This window comes from Melanaphis sacchari, unplaced genomic scaffold (genome assembly GCF_002803265.2).
Source record: "Melanaphis sacchari strain LSU unplaced genomic scaffold, SCAv2.0 Contig177_pilon_pilon, whole genome shotgun sequence".
Taxonomy (NCBI): domain Eukaryota; kingdom Metazoa; phylum Arthropoda; class Insecta; order Hemiptera; family Aphididae; genus Melanaphis; species Melanaphis sacchari.
Genome location: NW_020270834.1, coordinates 632,912 through 658,277, shown reverse-complemented (window position 1 = coordinate 658,277; position 25,366 = coordinate 632,912). Strand labels below are relative to the sequence as shown.

The 25,366-nt window shown below is 24.8% G+C and overlaps 1 protein-coding gene across 2 annotated transcripts in view; it reads left to right on the top strand.

Annotated features, from left to right (window-relative positions):
- The first annotated feature begins 36 nt into the window (after positions 1–36).
- The window catches only part of LOC112592460 (ALK tyrosine kinase receptor-like), a 336,409-nt gene continuing 311,079 nt past the window's right edge, over positions 37–25,366 (top strand). For both annotated transcript variants that reach the window (XM_025336511.1, XM_025336510.1), the window contains exon 1: positions 37–502. The gene's annotated coding sequence lies outside the window, so the exon portion shown is untranslated. The remainder of the gene's footprint in view (positions 503–25,366) is intronic.

Genomic DNA, 25,366 nt, shown 5'->3' with positions numbered 1-25,366 from the left:
CCCCCCCCCCCCCCCCCACCACCCCATTATCCCCGAGGTACCTGTTTGGCGTAGTGTAATAATTATTGCGTAGCGTTAAAATATTTTCCATACGTCGTCGCCGGAAGTGTCTGCGAGCGTTCGCCGACTCGGCTGCCGAGAGATGAACACGCGGACGTCCTGCAACGCCGCCGCCGTTTCGGCCGGACATTGGGACTACACGTGCGCCGCGCCCGCTGAACACGTTGCACCGGTACTGCATTCGTGGATGCTGCAGGTACGTGCGAAAATCGCCTAAGTCCCGCGGACGTCGCTTCGAGTCATTTCCGCGTCACCGCCGACACATCTCAACCCGAAGAGAAATATTTCGGCCTGTCAGTTGCGCCATCGTTGTCTTTCACTGTTCGACCGAGTGTCTCCCGTGCGATGGCCGTACACGCGAGTGACCGATCCGCAACGGAATCGTCGTAACCAGCAGATTATTACGATACCGATTCACCGCCGTATAACAGCGGACTGCGTGGTTAGTACAATGCGCCTATTCACATAATGTCTTCTGGTATAGACCTATATTGTGTGTCTTACGACGTCTTACGCCGTCTATACGTATAATGTGAAAAATGCAGACAAATTTGATTTTTTACTCGAGAGAGGGTTGATCACATAATATGGTGTATCATAGAAGACGTGACGATGACGCGAAAAAAAATGTTCCGCCGTCCGTTGGTCGGATCAGAATCACTTAATCTTATAAACATTATACGTTTTGGTTTGAAATTAAATTATTTATATAACTTTATTACAACATTTACAACAAATAACATACATCGCAAATAAAATAATATTAAAATTTACAAAACGATGTTTTTTTTTTTTTCTAAATGTGTTTATAAAAAATTATTATAAGCAATTGAAATATTTCTTTTAATATTTACTGCTTAAAAGTGGCACACTAGAAAAGTTTATATAAATATGACACGAATCATCAAAATTATGACAGGTTTCTAAATTATGATTTATCGTAAACGTAATGTTATCGACAGACAATATTTGTCACGTGAAAAATGTGTATGATATATTATTATTATTCAAACGTTATTTAGTTTATATCCCCGTATCCATTAAAATATTTTTACTATTTATATTTAAACATATTTTTATTTCTTTCTAAAATATTTTTGATGGGGCTTTAAACATTTTTGGAGAGGGCTTGAACCCCTAAAGCCCTACTTTTTTTGCGACAATAAATATATCTTTATACGTACATTTATGTGTAATCTTAAGTTCAGGAGAGATGAAAATCGAGGTCATTCTTTCACATTCTTTTGAATGTGTACCGCACAAATATTTATAATATTTATCCTGTACATTATTTTTAAATATTATTCATATAATAAAAGTATATAATTCGTCACGTGTTCTTATTGATTTTTTTTTATATATTATGTATAATCATATAATTAGATTATAAATATGTGTGGTTCATCTCTGGATTCTAGGAGGTAGAATATTTGCCTCTCGACACTTTTAGATTTATCCCTGGTTGAAATATGTCAGCGGATTAGGTATCGGACTGTGGCGTATTTTACTTTTTAAAGTTTAAAAGTTTAGAATAAAAATAAAAAGTTGACTAAACAAAATCTCTTTTTTCACATATCCATCATTCTATAAAGTTGGAATCTACACAGTCATAAATGTTAAAACAAGACTTGTCAAACGCACATCACAAAATGCATATTTTAAAATTAAATATTGTTAAAATTATCGTAGACTTAAACAAAATGTTTTATTCATGAAATGCTTAGTAACATAAAACCGTTAACGTAAATAAGAAAAATTAAGAAATACAAAAAATAAAAGGTCTCGACGATAAAATGATATTGGCGATTACTTGATGCTGAAAAGAAAAAATATCATTGTATCGTCGATTTTTGAGAGGAAAAAACAGAAATTAAAACACGATTTATGAGTAAAATAAATAAACCGCACATCACATGGTAGTACATTTCATTTATCGGTCAACTACATTTACTTATAATATGCTGATTACATTCAAAAGCGTTTTATAGTATGTCAGTATGAATGTTTAATACAGGTATTTGACACTATATCGCATTGATGAAATAAATTATCTAGACATAGCCTCGCGTCGTGGAACGATACTTTTACTGTCATGCTAGTACACGTTTGATGAACAATTAGTTTAGAAGAATTATTGCCCAGCAAGTAATTCAATAGGAATAAAAGTTCCCTATACTTTTTAATACTGCTAAAATTTAAGTATATGATCTCATGGGTTTAAAGTTTTTTTTCTTGTAAATAGTAGTTTGAGTTAAGTAATTGGTTAAAAGTTTGTTAATTTTCTTTACGCTATAACGATTTTATTACGTTGACAAAACAAAAATAAAATAAAAATAAAATAATGATGATAATAATAATGAAATGCATATAGATAGGTACTTACAAAATGTTTATATATTAAGGTTATTTATTGATATCCAAAGTATAAAAGTACATAATATATTATGTCCAATAAAAATATTAAGATTAACATAACATTATGAATATTATAGTTATCAACCATACATATTTATACACGCATACATTTTTGAAATTTCAACTAATTGTGATTTGAAAATTAATTGACGGAAAATTAATCTTCTCGTTTGTATTTTTTTCGTAACTTTACGGCACCTTTCTATATGGAATCATACTCATAATTTATTATTGAATGATAAGTTATTACTTATATTGTTATAAATTGATACGAATTGTGTAACAATAATGTCATAAGTTTGTTTTAATAATTTACTAATTCAAGTACTAACAATACAATAGTAGTTCTAAAGAAGATATAAATTTAAAATAATGAATTTGTATGAGCTAAGAATGCGATAAATTAGTCATATGCATTACATAAAATATATTTTAATTTTAAATCCAATAGTAAATAATATTTAAAATGTGTATTACAATACTAACGATTTATGTTATGATAGGTATATACTATATACTCTATATTTTTACGTTATTGTTTTCAAGTAGGTAACTATTAATGCTATTTGAGTAATGATAAAAAAATATTATTATTTTGATGTGAAAAAAAAAAATAATAATAACGATTTGGTTGTTTGATATTTAACTGTCTAAATAACAATATTTCAATTATTTAATATTTTTAACCATATTTAAAATATAAGAACCATAGTAACTAGTCAAAAAATAATAAGATAAAACCTAAAATTAATGTTATTTTAATAATATTTAGACTGAACGAAGTGAAAAATTTATAATATTACGAGTAGGTATGTAGTTACGTAACTATACGAAGAGTTTTATTTATTTTTGTCTGAGATGGTATTTTTTTTCTCCGGAGTAGTTGTCCAAAAGTTTTATATAGTCACTTCACCAATTGAAAACTGAACACAGATGTTATTTCAGGAAGATATTTTTTGGAATTTTTCAGTAGCAAGTATTCGAGAAAATGTTTAGAATATAGACAGTAAAATTTACGACAATGCCGTATTTTACACGATCTATTTTAGTTATTTTGTTGTAATTCAGTAAAATAACAATCTAAGAAAGAGCCCTCAAATGTTAACTGCATTATACATTAACATTTGATAGACATTTTGGAACTATTTAAAAACTGTCAGCGATTTAAGTATTTATCGTCTGAAAATTTTGTTGAAATATCATAAATTTTAAAAGCATTAATTTTTCACAACATTTACTATTTTAATTTGGACAATTTTAAATAAATTGTACGTAAATGAAAAGTTACTTTTTCAGTAGGAAATTTAAAAATCATATAGTTTCAATAACAATAAGTTATAACTAAATTGACATTTTAATTAATTAAACTTGATGTGGTATGAATTTTCCAATGGAACAAATTCCTTTCGAATGTGTATTATTAAATATTAACTATGAATAATATTTTCAGCTGCAGCTCGTAGTTTATAATTAGTATTAAATTGCAACATCTACAATTATTTTGTTTAGTAAACAAAACATGTATATATATAAATATTAATACATTTATTATATTATATAAAAATACAAGTATATGAAAAAATATCAACCAAAAAAAAGTTAAAAAGTTGTTTTTTTACTGATTTTGAATTAATAATATTTAGGTTTTTTAGAATTTCACTTATAGTAAACTGATAAAATTGACGCTATAATGTTTGGTCGTATACAAATAAAAATTTGATAAATTATTTTTCTAAATTTCATTATATATATGAATAGGTTTCTCAAAACTCGTTAATAGCTATGCTTTGTATACAAATTGAACTTTATTCATATTCATATTTGTTTAGTTCTGAAAATTCGAATAATACCTGCACCTTTGTAATTTAATAGATTTTCTTTTAGCTATTATGATTATTACTACTATTATTATTATTTACACATATTTTGGTATATTGATTGAAGCTAATACTGTGAAAGCATTTATAAATTACAATTTAAATGTTCTATAATAACTTTTAAGTCATTAGCAGTGATAAATAAATTTTATAAACCTAAGTTTTGTGTATAATAATATAATATCATATTCGATTTGAATATGAATATAATCAAATTTATAAGCTAAAGATATGCATTAACAAAATATTTTATTTATGTATACAATTTTAAATAAAAAAATTAAATAAGCGTAGGTACTTATTTGAACTAAACTAACATACAATATTATAATATATTACCTAATTAATAATTAAATCTTTGTAAAAAACTATTTGATGAATACTGTTTCCGTAACAATTCAATTTTAAAATTGTATCATGCATATTTCATAAAATGTGACAAAGGTACGAGTAAATTACACTCAAAATATACTATCGAATGATATAATTGCGCATTTGTGCAGTTCATTGATTTATGTCTAAAATTAAATGTATTATCGATTAAACAGCGAGTTTATATATTATAATATTTATTGAATTTAAAAAAATGGAATAAAATTAAAATATAATTACAATTATGGGATAAGGTATAAAATAAGTAAATCTATACAATTCGTGATCAATTAATAATCAGTTGGTTAACCTAAACAGTATGTTTAAAAATAAATAAAAAGATTTATTATATTTTATAAATATGTATTGTGATACGGTAAGAAATCTTTTTCTTTTTATTCAAGATGAGTTCTATGAAAATAGTTTGCGCACTCAAAAACAAAATATTGATAAACTGGAAAAACTTTTATCGAGTTTTTATTCATTGCCGTATGGAATTTTAACCGAAAAATATTAATCAGTTATTAGAAAAGTAAAAATTCACTGGTAAATAAATATGAATAAATTAGTTTTATAATTCATTATTACTTTTCAAAACTATAAAACAAAAACATAAAAGCATTCCGATTTTTAATAATAAAAAAATCAAATAAGATACAATATTTTACATTTTATATAACTACGCGTAAAGCCAATATCCTATAATTATAAACTTTCTTGAATCCGAACCGTGTATAGTTATAGTGTGTTCAACGTTAGTTTATTACCAAATACTTTTTTTCTTAAAGATAACAACAACAACAAAAAAAAAGAAAGAATATTAAGAACACAAATATATTGTGTAATACAATTCTTTGTTTGTTTATACTATTAAATGCATATTAAAAGCATAACATGGGTATATAATTATCATGCATTTTAAATCAAAGAAAAATGATCACACTTGTAAAATCGTTATGAGTAAAATTCGATTTCAGTTGTAGAACAGATAAAATGTATTTTGAACAACGTATATGGGTATCTACGTGCAATGATATTTACAATTTATTGTATTCTGTTATGAACACTATGGTATGAGTAACCTTGTACATATTATATTTTAAGACTTGGGGTTGTAAAACTACAAATTTCATAAGAATGTTATATTAGAAATATTATAGGATTAAAAAGTATCATTAAAATTAATTCAATTTTAGATAGGAAACTTACACTTAAGATTCGAGTATTTTAAGAATTATAAATTGATGAATATTTATTTATTTATTTTTTTTTTTTGAATAAAAAATACATAAATATTATTTATTTTTATACAAACATTTCGTTATTGCGTAACTCACAGTAAATAATTGTCCTCTTGACTGATTCACTATTAGTCACCTCACTCATTTAAAAAAAAAAAAAGATGATTGTTTATTGTAAGTCATTTATTCATTTACGGGTTTTTCAACAATATAAACAGTGAAAAATAATGGAGAAATATTATAAATCATTCGTGCGATTTCATGTCTACCAACACATTTAAAGTAAACTAAAAATATAATGTAAATTTTTTTTATGTACAATAAATACATTTTAACCTCGCGTGCATTAAATATATTAAATTATTCACATATTTTTTTTTTTTAAATATATTATTTTCTTAATAAATGAAATGCAAATAAATTATCGTAACTAATTTGAAAATTTTAAGTTTAAATGCGCATTTATTCAAAACATATTTAAACTAAAATGTGAAAAGCGGACAAGTGGACAGAGGCTTTGTTGTATTGTAGATAATAAATGTATCTCACTATAGAGTGGATCAGAATAACGGATTTATTAAAGTTGAATTAAATAATAAATCATAACGTAGGAAAAATAATAATGAGTAGAGACAGTCTGTTGACCGTTTAAGGTGTTATATACTTATACCTATCATAAATGCGTATTTACAGAAGAATTCACGATTTTAACGAGGTTCATCAACACGTTTTTAAATTCAAACCTTTGTTATAAATTAATGTGGCTTTACGCTTAACTTTTTTTTTTAAATTCTTGTAATGGACATTAATGAGATATCTTATTAATTTTTCAAACCTTCCATAATCAAAATTCAAAAGTAGAAAATAATTCCCTGGGTACAAACTATATCCAATTTGCTACAAAAAACCTCCCACGAAGTTGATGATCAGAACATTTTTCAACTAGAAAAAGATGTTTCTTATGACACGAAAAAAAATTATTATGTACATATATAATAAAAAACACATTGTAAAACCAATACATTCATTCTTCTCTCAAAATCTAAAAATATCAAAATCACTTTTCCAAAGCCAAATTGTGTTTTTTTTATAATTTTTAGTTTGAATAAATTTAGTGAAAATATTATTACAAAGACAATGTGGTTATTTATTTTCCAAGACACCTATATTTTGATTTATTTTATATTTCTCAAAGTTATTTTATTTTAACAAAGGTGCCACAGTTATAAATCATGAACAATTTATTTATATTTAATTATATATATATATATATAGATTGTCTTAAACGCTCCATGAACCATATTGTAAAATATTTATTGCAATAATAAACAAGGTTAACACATTTTATTTTCATAATTTAAAAATTAAATATAGTTACTATCTATCTACAAACTTACATAAAATAATATAGTTGTATAAAATATAAAAATGTAATACATAGAGGTTTTAAATTTGTTGTTTATACGGAAGCACAATACAAATATGGCGTTAATGCAACATTTTATTATACTCAAAATAAATATAAAATTAATAATTTTAATACGTTATGAGAAAAAAAGTAAAATTTATTAAAATTCAAAATTATTTTTCAAAATCTTAGCGTCAATGGATTTATAGGTAAAGCTCGATTGACGATAGATATAATTTAAATATATAAAATACATTTTTTTAGGAACATAATAAACTTATTTATTGTGATTTTATTATAATCTATGAGAAGTATGTCAATTCCAGATTTCAAAGGTCTTAGATAAAGGATTTACGTCGATGAATTTACTTAAATTTTGTGTTAGAATGGGAGATAAACTTTTTTTAGAAATTCAAATTCCGCGTAGTACTAAATATGGATATATTCTTTGTCTTCAAAAATAAGACTTATTGTTGATAGAAAAATGTTCAAGTGACGTATTTATGGACTATACGCCGATCGTGATATTGTCACGAATGCGATGAGTCTACACTTCATCAGAGTGGCGCCAAGGTCAATATATCTATTATTATAATTATCATCATTTGTATTTTTATCACTTTCGACTATTATTGGATTATAACTATTATTACTAGCACTGACGAAAATATTGCCACTGCGGATGACGTACAGTCGCCTACTATTTTATTTACATCGTCTTGTAATATCTAAAAGGTTATATCTGGTTCATTTATCGATATCGTACCAATCGGTCATTCCATATGTAGTAATATAAATGTATGGCGTACATGCGTTATTATACTTATGTAGGCGTGTTATTGCGGTCGAGACAGCGAATCCTCATTTCTAGGGTTCATTTAACAGAGTGTAGGTATAAAAGCTATTTACGGGGTGATATTACAGCCGATTCGTATAATATGTATTTCGGTGTTTGCGGTTAGTACAGTGTTTAGTGTGCATTTCTGGACGATGTCTTACGAAGAGCTATGGATAGAAAAATTCTTATATACTGTGCCTTTGCTTATACACCTTACAATGCTCTGATGTTTGGAAGGACGTTGCCTTCTGCTACCGCGCGGACGGATAATTTATTTTTGTTTCCAGCACAGAACACTGCGTATTTACTCGCAATATTTACTTGTGTAGAAACAAATAATACCTTTCTAATAACAATAACAACAACAGTTAAACATACCAACAGCGTAATGTAATCAAACGTACAAGAACCATGTTTTTTTTTTTTCATAGTAATTTAATATTTGTAAAACGACTGTAGAATATAGTTAGGTACGTTCCAACTTTTGTGAATCATCTTTTAAACGTGATCGAATGATTCTGCGTTCACTTATATTCCTCCCCGGTTGTATACATCATCTTAACGCATTAGTTATGGCTTGTGAACGGTGATAAAATCTCGACGAGTCAAACGTCAACGGGTCTAACCTTACAAATGTTAAATCTAGTCTAGGCATAGGAGTGGCGGAGTGGTTATTTTTTATTTGAGTCTCGTTATAAGTGCAAGGTGAGACTATAATATACCGTCAACTACATAAATCGATCAAAAAAATGCAGGCAAGCGTGTTTTAAACCAAAATCTGCCCAGAATCGGTTTTTGAATGACTTGGTTTATCATTGATTTTAAATTTTGTGTAAATAAAAAAAAAAACCCAATATCGTAATAGTGTATTTATGTTAGCAAAGTTGCAAGACGAATCCTAACATCAGGTTTCTGTTTTCTTGTTTTTTGACTAACAATTTTTATATATTTTTTTATTTTTATATAATTTGAAAGTTATTTTTAATGATAACATTACTTATTGAACTTTTACATATTAAATAGTTCTACGAACTAATTTATAAATAAATTTTATTTTACTGTGTATTATTTATAATGTGTTCTCTTGTTAAGTGTTTTTATATAAAAAAACACAGTTTCTTAAATAATTCGAAAATTTCTGCCAGTTGTAACAAATATTTTAAATCATAATTATTGTATAAACCTTTATACGTTACTTTTCTCTGTCATATATTTTAAATAGTTTTAAAAGATATTTTTGACTGCTTGAGATTATAAAATACCGATGTCAATTGGTACATATTAATTATAGATTTTATTAAAATTACCACTGCAGATTATACTAATATAATAATGCTAATTGAATATTAAAAGTCAAACACGCTGAAATCGAAAAATGAATATAAGAGGAAAAATTATGTTTTGTTAGTTTCAATATAAGTGTGACTTGTTATCAAATTTAAAGTTTGGAATATTATTCGTTTTCTCTTATAGAATTTTTCAATATTTTAAATTATAAAATCAGTCAATTATTCACTTTAATATTGAAATTAAAATTAAACAAATGCAAATGAATTGTATGGTAAAAGAGTTAATGGCTTCAAATATTCTGAATTTATAAGATTGAGATAAGACACGGAGGGTAGTTTTAATTCTTTATAATTTTAACTTATTATCTGAGAATTTATATCATATAAATGCGTTTTATTATTAAAAAATAGACTTTAAATGCAAAATATAATGATAATCATTAGTCGAGTACTTGTGTAAAAAGTATCATCCACATAATTAATTATAATATTTTGATGATGAATGTAAAATCTTAATTATATTTTTTTCTTTTGTTAAAATAGGTTTTGTTATTATTACTTAGACAGAGAGATTGAGAAGAGAGAAAGAAGGAGAAAGAGAGAAAAATAAAGAAATAGACTTTTTTAATTAATTGTTTTAGACTAAGCTTTAACATTATAATAATTGGACATCCGAGGCGATGTATAATTTTATTGTTCTATTTGTTTTTAGTATTTTTCATAATAGATTCATGCTAGTGCAAAAATATTTTTTGGCACACCTTCGGTTTTTTAGTTATTTGTGCACGATGTGTGAGAGTCGAGGACATGGTAAACATGGGATAACTGAACAGTTTGTTGTAATATTGAATATATTAAAATGAAAATAATTAGATTCACTTGATTTTATTGAATTTAAAAATACATGTTAGAAGTATTGTCAAAATTGTATACTAAGACGAAGAAAGATATCAATTTAATTTAAATAAAACATTATTTTATTTTATTAAAAATATTACCATTTGAGTTAGAAAAAATTATTAAGCTAAAAAACGTAATAATTTGTACTACTCTAATTTTTAAAATATAAATGATCGTATAAATAACCAACTTTTTACTTTCAACATTTAACTTAATATTTTTAAATTGAGATTATTATTGTATACAAAGTTTTTATATAGAAATATAATACACACTAACACGCGAATTGAACGTAAATAAGTTAATATGCATAATATTACTTAATAAAGTCACAAATTTTCATTTACATGTACACTAAAAGACTGTATTGTACACTATCTAACTGGTAAAATTGTTATTTTAACAGAATCATTACCTATGTCATTACGTTAAAATAAATAAAATAAAAACGTTTTAATTTAATTTTAATATATTACTAGCTTTACTATATGACAAAATATTCACTTAAATTGTTTTCACCGTAAAACAGCTTAATATTCTAGTGATATTTAATTTTTTTTTAAAAGCAACTTAAAAATCCACACTGTGAAGAAGAAAACATTTTTTTTTACACAAGCAAAGTTAGTTTGATTTTTATATCTTGAAAATTCACGAACATTAAGTAGAGTTGAATATTAAAATAATAAGATATAAAAATTAAATATGTGTTCCGGTTGAAGAATTCAATTATTTTGTTTGTCTAATTCGGAAACCATATTACAGTGAAGCCCCAGAACATTGTTACAAAATGTACTCCGGGACGTGTAACGGTATTTCGCTCAAAATCGAGTTCGTTTTTAAGTCAACCACGGTTGATATACTATTTGTATGTGTCTTCACATTCGAAGAATGTAAACATCTTACAAAAATGCAGTGGGCACAAGTGATTTTTTAAGACGTAGCTCGTTGGAATGATTCGATTTTTCATCGGTTTGGTTATATAAGTACGAAAGTATAACAAAATTAATGTCATTATAAAATAGTTTAGAAACACGACAAGATCACACACGACAAACTTTTTAAAATTCAATATACGCCAATGTTACGGCAGGTGCACACATTTTTTTATTTCCCATACACTTAGGTAATATTATACGTATTCAGTTATTGATGTTTTGGTTTACATTCTCTTTTTGTTCGTAAAATGTTATTACTACAAGTTTATATGTAAGTATCTATATGTTGCATAGGTACACTCCAAACGTATTATTATGTCGTGGGGACTGTGACTGAATAATTTTGAAGAATAAATCATAAATATGTACGTATAATACAATAAATTCATAGGAAAATATCAAATGCGTGCATACAAATCTTAAGATTCTAAGAAATTTATATTTTTAGATTAGGTAAAAAGTCCATAATGGATGGTTCCCTGGAATCCTGACAATAAGTTCTAAAAAATATTTTTATTCAATTTGTTCCCGACAAATTAAATAATGTAATAAAAAAAGGTACATAAAATCGGACGTCCTTCGCATGTTGAGTTGGTCACCATTTTTGAGATAGGTAAAATAAGCGGGTGTGTGTGTATTATATTAAATTCGATAGCGACTATTATCACATTCATTGGATTATTCGAAAGCAAAATTTGGTCGAACATGCCTGATCTCAATTTTGAGAATATGTACAATTTTTTACAAAAATTTCAAATTTTAAACAATAATGAAAACTTTTTTTGAAGTATTTTAAAATAATAACTTAAAAATGTTTTTCAAATAAATGCTTGATTTTATTTTTTTGAACATTATCTGTGGTTATCAGTAGTTTTACTTAACGCGATAAAAGAAATTTTTAGGTACACAAATTAGCTGTTCAAAACAAAGTATTCAGACTTCTAATTCCTGATTGAAAAAAACCATGCTACACGATCACATTAATTTTCCGAGTGATATATTCGCAATAAATTCTAATCGTTATGTTTTACATAATATTATTGTGTTACTGAATCCAAAAGAGGTTCGAATTAGGTTTGATAACAAAATAAAATTTTCTTTAACTTACTATTAATTATAAATACACACTTTATCGTGGCGTAATTTCGTGAATTTTAAAACTTACGTCTTCATAAGTATTATAATATGTTTTAATCAGGTCTGTTATATTCATACTGATACATTTATGTGTTGACATCAAACATAACGGCAACACCAAAACAATAGTTTTCGAAAAATAAATGACAATATAAAATACTTAAGAATCTTATTATGTTGTTTATTGAGCAGTTGATTACGTATTTCACACAATGTTGATGTTTTTTTTTTTTTTTTTTAATTCTGTCACATATGGTGTAAAAAAATTTGTATTTTCAATTTCAATATATTTATGGTAGACACTTATTGTATATCAAAACGGTTACCTATTTTCCTCTTTTTCGTTTTAATTGAAAAATTTTAGGATGAAATCAAACACTTCAGATTAAAATACAACGAGTATATATTATAATAATATAATATACAGGTATTGTATAAAACTAATGAATTGACTATAACAGTCGTTGTTTTTTCAATATTTTATTAAAAAGTTACTTAGTCATTATTACGATGTGATTTTCATACAAAATCGCGTAAAATACCTACCAAACAATCATTTAAATGATCTATATTTTACATAATATTTCTCCCTTTTATTTAACGGTAAAAATTAAATTAATTCTGTTTAATAAAATCCGTTTGTGATGAAAAAAAAAATTACAGCAGAAATATAAAATATAACCAATACGTGAACCCTTGACGAATGTGAGTTATTTTTTTAAATTAAGTAAAATAAGTAATGTACGTTATTATTTCAATCGCGCCTTTTAGGAATTTGTTGAAAAATTTTTGAATCGAAATTCTATGCTAGTAATTAAAGTATTTCACGGCATGAATTCCTACAATTATTTATACCTATTTTTATAGGTAAAAATTGTATTTAAAATTTTTTTTTTGAAAACCATAAACTAACTACATATTGTTTAGTTATACGTATGCACTTTTACGATCGTTTTCTATATTTTTCTATGCCCTTTTAATATTGAATTTTAAATTTTAAATCTGTTAAATATATCTGCAGTAACACCCCTACTATAAAATTGAAATTAATTACCCATCCAAAACATTATATCATAAAAGAACTTCTCATCCACTTTAAATAACAACAATATTCATGTTTTAATACATTTTTGTATGATAATTTCGTAATTAATATTAACGGCACTGACAAACTGACTTAAGAGTATTGTACCACCTATCAATTATATTTTAATTTTTCTGAATATTTTATTTAATTTACGTTTTATATAAAGTGCTCGTAAGACGTCATTTTAATTCACAGTAATGCGTTGATAATTATAGAAATATTGAGCATAATATGCTGTATTGTATTTAACTAATTTTTTGTTCAAGTTGTTTTCATAAAATGTTATTGCTTAAATAACATTTTTGTTTTCTTGTTCAAAGACAGTCATTATACGACGATGACGAGTATTTTATAATTTACTAACATTATGACTTTCTACGAGAGCTTTTAGGTTAATGAATTCATAGGTTGTTCTGTGGACAAGTATTTTTAGAAAAAAAACTTATAATTATTGATATTATATTGTACGTATAATTTATTTCTAATTTCACTTAAGATTCTTCTCACAAGAATTACTGAACGGATTATCCTGATTCGTATAAAATAATAACAACTTTTAAAAAATCGGATTTATTTATTGAAATTAATAAAACCAATATTTACAATTAGACTAACTTTGAAATTAATTAATATTATTATTTTAATTTTATTATATTTATAATAGGTAATTGTAAGTCATATTTTAGATTTTAAGTGGAGCGATGAATATTTTATATTGATGTATATTTTTTTTGGTCTGTTATCACTTTTTGGGCAGTACATTTTTTTAACTTTTAATTTCAGGAGTAGATTTTAGTAAAAAATTGGATTTGAAGTTATTTTTTGAAGAAGGAGGGTGGGTTAAAGTATAAAATTTCCAATACTTTGAAAAATAAAAACTCTACGTAAGTTGTCCTCATATTTAAAAATACATAGACAAAATTATTTTTTATAAAACATTCAACTTGTCACCAGTTTCCTAGATTAACACTATATATTTTTTGAAAATTACCGTCAATAGAGAATTATTACCTATGTACTATTCTTTAATTTCTTGTTGAAGCTGTCTATGCATTAATCTGCTTGTTAGGGAAACTCTAACATAGATTTATTGTGTTTATTGTTTTTAATAACACATACTATTATTGGTGTATTGAGGGTTATTTATCAATGATTTTTCAGTTTAGGCGCTTTTATATTCATATCAGCAGTATGTAATATAGGCCTAAGACTTAAGTAACGTATTATCCTATACGATTTCTTATAATGTTTTTAGATTTTTTTTTCTTTAAATATTATTAGGAAAAAATATATTTTCTTCATTTATCACGGTGGTTTTTAAGCCACAAATAAAATTTGTATCTACACAATAACTACAACAGATAAACACGTAGTCATATGAAGTGAAAACAAAAACATATAAAATAAATAAAGGTATATTGTTGTGTAATATTTAAATATTTTTTTTGCACTGTTCATATAATATTTTATTATCAAACCCGTTTAAATAAATGTATATGTTAAAGCGAAGGAGTGTAAGAGTGTAATGAGGATGCAATTAAAGAAACTTGTCGTGAGTAACCATTCATTTAATTTTTCATCGATTTATATACAGCGTTAATTTAGTAATGCGTAGAACCATGGTTGAATTCAGAGAAACCTTTGACCTATTTACTGTAGATACTTACGATACTTTCAAGTTAAAATAAATAGGTATCGATATTAGCTATTCGATACCATGAAAATATAATACCATAAACTTAATTTAGTAATAATAGTTTTAAATAGAATAAACTAATAGGTAGGTACATAAAATAAAATTGCACTTTTGGTTTTTAAATACTAGACTTATATCAAGTTGAATTAATGAAAAATTGGATAAATTATGGTGTAAATAAAACATAGTTATAGATAAAAAGTAGGTATAAAACAAAAACTTTGAACTCAAATTATACTATATACAAAATGGTGATAAATATATAAAATAAAAGTTAGCATAAACACAAACAAGACGTAATGAAAAGCATACTCTATGAGTAAGTTTTTGGTTTTTATACCTACGTAATTCATGGTTCTAAAGTAAAATTTAGTAAATTATTGCTCGATCGATTTTATTATTAAGTTATTTCTTTTAACATAATATTTGAAAAATATATAGGTAATAAATAAATATAGTCTTAAACGTAATAAATAAATGTATTATATTCAAAATAATACAATATTAAATTATTTCTATGTAAACCAAACAACATTTTGTATCCATAGATGTAGCTTTGAAATAAATAAAAAAAGTTAAATTATAATTAATTATTAAGATAAATACCTTAAATTTTTATCTAAAATAATTTTTTATACAGTTTAATCAACCAAAAATTCAATTAATAAAATTATGTTGAAAATATACTGCTAATTACTATGCGTCGTTAATGAAATTGAGTTGATAAGAAGAAAAATAATCCAAGAGACTAGTTTTTATCAATAAAATTGTTACAGAAGTGACTAACTTGGGATTCCAAGAAACTAATAAACAAAGTTTAATTCATATTATTGATATTCTGTCACATTAAAAAGCATGATGGAAAAGATAATAAAAAGTTACAAAATAAAAAAATCAAATACATACAAAAAATAATGGATCTGACTTTTTCTTTATTAAGTCTAAGGGCTAGTAGCATAAGCTCATTTATGTCAAGGTCAGAAATAATTGACAGTTGAGCGTATAATATTGATAATATTATCTTAATTCCTAATTTTTATTTTCACATAATATGATAATAGACGGTTAAATGTATATAATTATCAGAAATTTGTTGCAAAGTACACAAAAATAATTATTAGGACGATTCAGAGAGTTTTTTTTTTATCTCTGCCTTTAATATACATGAGTACAGAGAAGAAAAATATAGTTAAAACAAGAAATATTATGACGTAGTTTTGAAATCGATTCCAAAGTGAAAACAATGGCTTAATTAAATGATTATGGGCAATATTATATTCAAGATCATTCTACTTTAAATTTCGTTTTAATATTATAAAAAATAGTCGATTTCTATAATAAACAATATACATTTTTTTGTATTGAGAGATAATTAAAATAAATAAAGATTATTGAATTAGTCTTAAAAAGACCGTTAAAAAATAATACATTTTTAAATTTTTTTATCCTTGTAATTTAACTTCAAAATCAATACTTAATAGTTAATTGAGATATTTATTGATTATTCTTAAACTTGTTGTGTTCATATTATCAGTCATATTATAAAAAATGTCTTGGTGATGCGTCGATTGGAATTTTCACAAATAAATAATTTTAGTTTAGGTAATGAGTTCAAGTATAATTTATTAGATGGATGTAATTTTTAAATCAAATGAATCAAAATAATGAAATGTTTAAATTGTCAATGAAAACGGCTAGAGAATTTTGTCTACTAATCGTATTTAATTCACTTCAACCATAGATTAGTATATTTAATCTATGCTTCAAGCATGTGATAAAAAAATTAAAACATAATTCCATACATTGAATTTAATAGTATAGTCTAATAAAAAATTGAAAATAATATAAAAATTTACGTAAGTATAATGTAGATAATATAAACAGTAGTTTGACTTTTCTAGAAAAAATTTTAAAATTTACTATTTCTAGTTTTTAACTGTGTTAAAATTCTTATTTAGGGTACACTGAGTTTGTGTAATGATCTTAAAATTCTACTTGTAATAAATAGATCATAGACTATGAATACAATTATAAAATAAAATAAGAAAACAACCTAGTAAGTCATTTAAAGCTATTTGTATTAATCAGAATCTTAAATAAATAATTTATTTCAGTGATCTGTTTTAAATATTATATTATTACTGTTATTAATCAATTAATTTAGTAATTTTAAAATTCGTAAACTGATTGAATAGAATGAAATAAGTATTTAACATCATTAAAATATGTTTATCCGTGGATTAAAATAATGAATTCAAAATCATTGAGTTATGAACAATGAAACAAAATGTTAATATTGTATAAGCAGTAAAATAAAGTTAATGCATAATATTTTGTCTTATATTACGTAGTTATTAGATTCTGAGTAGATTGACAAAGTTTTGCTGTTACAGCGATGTGCCTTTTATTGTTTTTATTTTTATTTTCTGAAACATTTTATATGTATGCAATAAAATAGCTCATACAGCATTTCTCTAGATTAGGAATTTAACGTAGATAGAATTTCCCAATTGTTCTTAAAAACGTCGCAGTGAAATGCATTATAGAAATGTTATAACCGAGCGCAAACATTTAAAACGAAATGTTAACAGCTATAGTCTGTATGAAATACAGTTTTTAGATTAAGCTTATCATTACTAATTATCCATTAGTATTCAAATATGAACATTGGGTAGGGCCTATAGTGGACTGTTTTGTAGTACACTCGGACAGTTTTTTAATGTTGCATTTTGGGATAAATAATTTTTGATAATATGATTATTAGTCGTAATTTACTTAAATTAAAGTGTCTTAGTAATAATAATAAAAAATCAATTTTATTGCTGGTTTTTCTGAAATTATATCTATTGATGTATCAGAAAGACAGAATTACGAGAATATTGTATATTATCACTTATTTTATGCAATAAATGAAAAATTTTTCAGTTTTTAATGTTATAATTCCAAAAAAATTATTGTGATTTTAGTGAAATTTTATAGTAAGTTACCTGTATTTTTAATGTTGGTTTACATAATTTATTGCTGGTCTGTTGTCTCTTTTAAAATAAATAAATTTGTAGAATTGTACGAAAAAAATGTGAAATATTTAAGCTAAGCTCATAAAAACCATATTTCATTTATATTTTAAATTAAATGCATTTTTTTTTTTTTTTTGTATAGAAAGATAAACTGTTTAATTCTTTTGTTATTTATTCTTTATCTTTCGATATATGAAAATTCAGCTTTTGATTTTGTATTATTTAATCATTCTCCCTAAAAAGTGTCTATTTATGAATTATTTAAAATGTTAGTATAGCAAAGGAAAGAAGTTTTTGTAAGATATTAGATATTGTACAAATTTTAACGAGGGTAACGTAAATTCGTGCTAATTACATATTATTTGTTATTTCTTAAAATCATATCGAGAATTGTAAAAATTATTTATTTTTGATGGGCTCCACGAAATAAGTATAATCCAAAATTGAAGTAAGTTGATTGCGATAGTATTAAACTTAACAAATAGTTTAAACAGAGTAATAACTATAGTTAATATCTGTAAAGAGTTTAAAATTAAATTCAACATTTTTATAATACATGTTTGCATTTAAACAATAATCTGATAAGGTACATAGATCAGATACTGTGTGTTGACATGATTTTATGTTTTTTGTAGTTGTATTATTAATAGAATAATATATAACATACTATTCAAAAATAATTTGATGCTTAGATTACTATTAAGTTAAATGTTTATTTGACGTTTATTAAATTAATTTTACTTAAAAAAATACAGTTAATCATCATAAAATATTATGTTAAACTAAAATATTTATTTATTATTACAAGCTTAAAGTTTTATCCCTTTAAGATCTTTACTTGTGAGTTATAAATTTCCGTTCATGGTAATAAAAATGTTATATTTTATCACTATGCTAATATAAAATAAAAACAAACCATTTCAATGATTCATTATTTTTCTATTCTTAACATTTTTTAAGTTTATATCATGTCTATGTACATATTATTTAATGAAATTATTGATCACGTGTGAAGTAAGTATCTATGATTAATAATTTTATTAGATACTGGGTAACTATCCAAATTAAACCAAAATAATTAATTTCAAAAACAGATTGCTGAAAATTTCATATTTTGTATAGAAGACTTTTGTTAGACAGAATAATAAAACAAAAAAATAGTATAATGATATGTGCTTTGTTCAATTTATACAAAACTTCAAATATTAAATTCATCGTATTTATCATGCCATTAAGTACAAAGGCTTAAAATACAAGTAAAGTTCAAAACATTTGAACAACAACAATTAAGGAAAATATCAACATTGTGTTGAGTTTATGATTAAAATATACAATAGAACGTAACGGTAAAAATATATTATAAATATTTACAGTTTTTTAATTGTCTTTAGTAATGATTAACTGACACCTTTAGTAGACGGATGTTTTTGCTACTTTTCCACATCCAAATTGAAGTGATAATCATTCAAAGTACTTACTTATCAGAAATGCATTTTTTTATTTTCTGTTTTAACCAATCACGAGTTTTTATCGTAAATCGAAAAATATTTTATATATTTGTGGAACGCAAGGGTGGTGGCGACGGTGTTGAATAAAGGAGTTACAAGTGCCAACCATTCTAAGTACTTATAGTTACACCGTTACACGAGGTGTATTTTTGTTTTGCTGCTCGTTGCTCATATTTTTCTTTTGGAGGAGAATATCTCAAATTCCTTTAGAACGAGCCGAGTGTTCGCGTGACGTTTTAATGATGATAATTTATTCTCTAGTAGTTCCTACAACCCTTTAGTTCATTATTTTATATTAATTACAGTTATGTCTTCTTTTTTCCCCTATTATACCTTTAAAAACACCGTGTAGTATTAATACGGTCAAGATTTAATATCTATTGACTGACGAAATACATTTTTATGCTAGTTAAATTCGTAATAATACTGCGCTGAAATTGGTTTTTTTAAATAATCGCATTATTAATTATGGGGTCACGGATAAATATGTTTCTACATTCCGAAGTGAATGCTTTCAAATTGAAATCGATCAGTGCAATTTTGTGTGCATATTCTTTTTATTTTTTTTATCCAATCTGTGCTTCCAAACAATTTCCAAATTTGATTCAGCATTAGTATTTAGTTTCTACATGATAAATAAAATAAATAATAACTGAATTTTTCCCAGAATATAAACAGTAAAACCAACTAAAAATATTTAGTTTATAATAATTATCATATTTAATTTTATAATGCTATGATGATACCGATATGACTATTTAAACTTCCAAAATATAATTAATAGATTTTTTTTCTGTATTTATTTTACAGTAAATCAAATACTATGTACTATGTACTTATTCTTATGTTCTAGCTATATTTATATTTTTCGTTATAACAATGATTCCATGATAAATGGACACTACTCTGCTCGAAAAATAAAAATTTACTATGTGAAATTCTCGAAATATCACATAAGAATCTTACACTCTTACTATTAACTTTTCACTCATATTATAATATAATACTTACCATGTTATAATCTGTAAGGTTTTTGGATTTTCAATTTTTTTTTTTTTCATCAACTTGTATTCTAATTTAACTTGAAAAACAATTTTAGCATTTAAACGAATTTATTCGAAAAAAATAAAGAGTTTTCTAAACAGAAAATATCTCTGTGTTAGTACAAATAATTATTAAGATATTTTAAATAACTAGACACAGTTTGTTCTATTTTCTAGGAATTTTGAGTTATAATTTTTAATTTTTTTTTTTTTTTTTGCCTAAATTATGACGTGATTACAGTAGGAAGATATAAAATCTCGATCGAGAATCTAATCATACAGATTTATGCTACATTTTACAAATATTGTTTTCATATGCTCAAAATAATTGTATTAGTTTAATTTTAACAAAATTGTATTATGTATGTTCGTAATGTATATTTTGTAAACACGGAAGCTACATAACTATAGCATAATATTACTTTGTTTAATCCAACCCATTATGAATTTGCTTCTTGGAAATAATTGTTATAATGTTGTTTATACGTTCGATGATAAACTTTACAAGTTATATAGTACTAAAAATGTATTTTTATTTAAGAATATTTTATAAATACGAAGGTAATAATTTACTTTAAAAAAACATTATATTGAATTGTATTTGTTCAATACTGTCGACGATAGATTAGACGATATTCGTATTATTGTGTCGCCCGACTGTTATCCGTTGTCTTAGTGTAATATTCACAGTCGTGTTGCGCAGACATTTGATTTTACAATTTTTTTTCTGATATTAAATGCATGTGGATGCGGACGCGACGTTATACGTATAATACGAACGATCATTACGTATTCAGTGGTTTAGGGCGCCAATCGTCGTTCTATCTTAACATTTTTTTTTTAATCATATTAACAGGCATTTCCGGCTATTTTATTATTAAAGCACGCAGGTGCAAACTGCAGTGCATGGACACTTCCGGTTATTTTATTATTAAAGTACGCTGGTGCAAATTATAGCGTACGGGCACTTTTATGTATTTTATTATTTCTATTATCATACATAACGGCCGTTGCCCTTTTGCCTATTACAAACATTCAACACGGTCGACGTGCAGTATCCATTAACTGGTGCAGCAACGATCACGGTAACGCGTTATCAATTTTATTATCGATATTAATGATATTATATTGTTATTATTTGTTTTGTTGTCATTATTATTGTAAGTGAAATTACTGTTTATAATATTATTGTCGATATAGTGTTTTCCTTTGTTGTACATAGAGTTATTTTTTTTTCATATAGAAGGTAGGCGTTTGCCGTCACATTTTATACCAACTGCATACATTTTGTATTCCTAACATATGTGAATTTCATAAAATATGTACCTATGTCGTGTGGTATTTTTACCTACATAATATACCAGTTCACTTTATTATTAATAATTTTACAACTAAGGCGTTACTTATTCACTTTTCTATTTGAATTATTCATTATATCACACGACATAACAGTCTTGTATAATATTATTGTCAAATTAATATTGAAGTATTTTTTTTTAAGCAAAAATATTGGCTACAATTTAGTTTAGGTTATACATATTTCATACAGCATTATTATTTCATCAAAAAGATACTAATTATTTAAAATTAAATGCATTAAAAATTGAGTTTATTTATTTTTTATTGATTTTAGACTTTATACTTACCCTATGGGAACTATTTCTGTAAGATTATGACATTTTAGTTATATAATGTGTAATATTAGCCTGTAGTCAATTTTTACTGTGGGGAAATATACTTTTTTGGTACGCGTGTATATAATGGTGTAGATTTATCAATAAAAACCCAATTTTTATGTAATAATATTTAAAAATCGACAGGTAAACATAAACAAATGAATACCTAATGATTATAATATTTAAATACAACGGTTTTTTATTAGATACCTAGCTCAAAATAAAAATGTTTTTTACTTCAACACGTTATAAGTAAAACTAATAATCATATTCAATAATAAATAATGAAGTATTATTAGGTAGTTAATTTCAGTCATTCCTAGAATAATGTAATTTTTAAATTATAAAAATGTATCTATTTGGCTAAAATTACACATTATATAACTAAAATGTCATAATCTTACAAAAATAGTTCCCATCGGGTAAGTATAGGCTGTGGAGAGCAAAAGTAATTTTGGAAATTTGAATACACGACTCGGAGCTTTTAAAAATACTTTATTCACACAACTTATCATGTTATCAAACTTGAATACTCCAGAATTATACCATAAAACATGCATTTTTCGCGTTTTTGTAGTTAAAATATGCAATATTATTATTTTTTTTTTTAAATATGCAAAAATATGTAAAAAAAAAATACCATCGTTTACCTCGTCATGGACTGATTCGTGGATATTATTAACAAAAGTAGTAATTAAAAGTTGCAAAAAAAAAAAAAAAAAACATACCATTGCATATAAATCCTAGCCCTACACTTATTATGCATAGTTAAATATCGATGAAGAATCTCTAATAATTAAATTCTATAATTAGGTCAAACTGTGACAGTATTCTATTTATATTTCAATATTTAACTAGTGATCCAATTATAATCATATTTGTAAAATTATTTGTATTATTTTTCCTATTCAATAGCTGATGATTGATGGAATTTAAAAATATTCGAAAAAATGCATTGTATTTTATTGCACTTAAAAACAATATTTGGATGTGCCATAAATTGTTAAAAATAATTATTAATTTTCAATGCCAATATAAAATTTTAAAACTAAACAATGCAAAAAAAAAAATAAAAAAAATGTTGAAGTAAAAAATATATCAACTATTTTAAAACTTATTTTAAGCTTTTAAATAAACTGAAGTAAATTAAATAACAAATAAGTAAATGCTAGTCTTTGACTACGTTAAACTAAACTAAACTAAAAAAAAAAAATGTATTAACTTTTGAAAACATGGTTTTATTGAAATCTGAAAATGAGAATTTACATTTTTGAAAATATACCAAGACTTTTCTACAAATCGATTTCTGCTACTTCATAACTATTGACAACATTTATTAATAAATCATCAAAGTGTTCGTCAGCATTGTCAATCTTGGTATGTTTTTAGGTATTAGAACAGAAAAAAAATGGTTATTTGAAGCAGTTGATATCAGTTTTGGCGTTTAAGACGGCATATTGAAATAATTTGTAGAGTTTTGTGAATATTATGTACGATCCCTGACAAAAATATTGTTATTATATAAGGACTATTGACACTTTTTTTATGATAAATATTTATAGTTACTTTTTTTTTTTTTTAAATAGGTTAAAGGTCTTAATTCATACAACAAAAAATTGGCTTTCCATAATCAAACGGAATACATTTTTAAGTATTGATAATTATATAAAAAAAAAACTTTCAGAAAAAGACTTTTAAATTTAAATTATTCAGGATTTGATGAAAATTAATTATTAAATTTCCGTGCTTAAAATTATAGCTACCCAATGACCATAATTAAATTAATTTAATCAATATTCGAGTCTATACAGAGTGATTTATAAAAAGAGAAAACCTTTAAGGGTTCGCAGTCTCCTAAATAATTGCTATTTTATTAATTTAATATTAAATCTGCCTGAGTACTGAAATAATCAGGAAAAAAATAAAACCAACATATTATTAAATAGTAATTATATGTCGTATCAATAAAAATATATTTATGATAATTGTTGGATTAAATGCCAAATAAATCCATCACTCACGGAAACGAAGCAAACATGTTTCATGTAAATGAGTGGTGGAAAAGTTTCATATTTTGAGTTAATTAAATTCAAATATGTAAGGTTTTTAAATTGGCAATTCTTCAAATTATTGAATACTTTTTCCTAGCCGAAGTAAACAATTACGTATGGAATTTCACTCGTCAACATGTCTGATTTAAATCAAAATTTGATTTTGTTCATTTTTTTTTTTAATGTTTTGGTTATCATAGTTTTAGAATATGAAACTTATTTATTGTATTGTATATCTTTAACGACTCATCACTTATCTTGTATCGAAAATTTGAAACAGGATGAATTTATTTGGACACCTATTTTCTTTATTCTGTTCAAGTTTCCAACACAATATATAGCTTACCAATAACAATTAATTTTTTTAAGGACGATAAAATCATAATTTTATATAAAGTTAATCTTAAATTTATGGATATAAGCAATATTCAGGTAGATAAATATTAATTGTTCGAATGAATATAACAGTTATATTTTTAAGTATAAAACATTTGGCAAACTATCAAAATTATTAAAAACATATAGTGATGACCTACTTATTTTCAGATATATTATACAGGGGGTTTGCCTGGCTCATGATGCTAGAACACAAATAGGCCCAAAATGCCTCCCACTATTCTCATCGTCATATAGTCAAAACGCCAAATGTTTTCAACTGATGTAGATTAAAAAAAAAAAATGTTTAATGAAAACTGTGTTATTACTATTAAAAAACTAACTGAGATAATTATAAATTATTTATTTATCATTATATAATTTTATTAATATTTTTAATTTTACATGTTAAGTATTATATACGTGAATACATAAAATATG